The following is a 1,699-nucleotide window of genomic DNA, read 5'->3' on the forward strand; positions in this document are numbered from 1 at the left end:
GTTACATCTGTCTAGGACCGATATTGATTATTGATTGATAAATAAGTATCGTTGTTATTGAATCTAATCAATATCACAACATTGACCATAGGTTAAGTCGATAATATTCTAAGTGATAATATTCTGTTAAGTATATTATTTAAATCTTTTGACTTGTTCGTTACCAACTTACACTACGGTTTAGCCCATACTTACATCTTGGAGATTTAGTAGTGTAATTGAGTGGGAGTATTATTCATAGATATGAAATTTATAACTTCTGTATGAGAAGTGAAAAGACGATTTCCTTAATTTCTTTGTTCAAAAGGTTAAGTGATTGAGATCTCATTTCTGTGATTAAGTTCACGGAAATAACATTTATAAGGAACTTAGTGGGAGTTAAGGATAAAATACTGATGGGGGGTAAAAAGGTAATTTTCACTCATCTCATTAGTAAGTCATCGATAGAGGATTGACTGGCTGTAATGGTTATAGCAATGGATAACATATTTATGGTTTGGAAAAAACGTTTAATGAATTCAAGAGTTCAATTCGGAGTCTATAGTGGAGTCACGAGGAATTAATAAGGTAGTGAAATTATTCCTAAATAAATTCATGGTAACTTATTGGAGTTTTATTTCGTGGATCCATGGTTCCCGCATCACCTTTGAGTAAATCATCTAGAATGTCTCAATTAATTGATTTACTTATCAATTCGGATTTTTATAGCTGACTAGGTCAATTTTGGAAAATTTACAAAGATATGAGATTTAGAGAATGAAAGAGAATCTTTGGGTAAATTTATTAATATTGATAAATTTGTATCAATATAAATAAATAATATTAAATCACGTTTCAAATTATAATTAGTTAATTTGAATAAGGATTTAATTAATTAATAATAAATAAATAAAAAGTTTTTAATTTAGGCCCAATTGAGATTTAAATTCAAAACAAAGAGATTGAGCCAAAGTCCATTTATGGCAGCCCAAGGCTTTTATTTTTTGTTTATTATTTTTAATTAATTTAAAATTAAATAAAGCCCATTAAGTTGCCTATATAAGGAATATGATATCTAGGGTTTTCATAAGGAAGTGAGTTTCAGTTGATTGGTAAGTGAAAAGCTAGACAATCTAACCTTTCTTGGCCATTCTCTCTTCTAGATCTCTATCTCGTGTGTTGAGAACCAGCCCACACTAGTTCTTGTTGTTGATCAAAGGCTTGGTGAGGAAGATTGTGTTGCTGATATAGTCCAATCTGTTGATAATACTCTGCCACAGAAAGGAACCAAGGGTTAGAGAGATTGAAGGAATGAGTTGTTCCAATTCTGCTGCGTAATGTAAGTTTTTACATTACTCTGTATTTATATCAATTTCATAGGAGAATGTTCTAGGAATTTGCATGTTTGTTTGATAATATGTAAATTTCTTGAAGATAGATAAAGATCCTGCAATAAGTATTTCCTACACATATTTGCGCGGTTAATCATTGGTTTTAGCTCTTTGGCCATCATCTTTATTTGTGCCACTGTTTGAGTTGTTATTTCGTTTACCACTCCGATTGTTCTAGTTACCACCACCATTACCAGCCTGGTTGTGGTTAGAACTAGTGCCTTGACAATTATTTCGGGTACTGCTCATTCCTATTACATCTTAGTCTGTCTTTCTAATTGCTTCTTGTGTATTTTCTTGAGTTTCATGTAAAGCAACAAATTGTTCTT

The sequence above is a fragment of the Humulus lupulus genome, chromosome 7 (assembly GCF_963169125.1).
Source record: "Humulus lupulus chromosome 7, drHumLupu1.1, whole genome shotgun sequence".
NCBI lineage: Eukaryota > Viridiplantae > Streptophyta > Magnoliopsida > Rosales > Cannabaceae > Humulus > Humulus lupulus.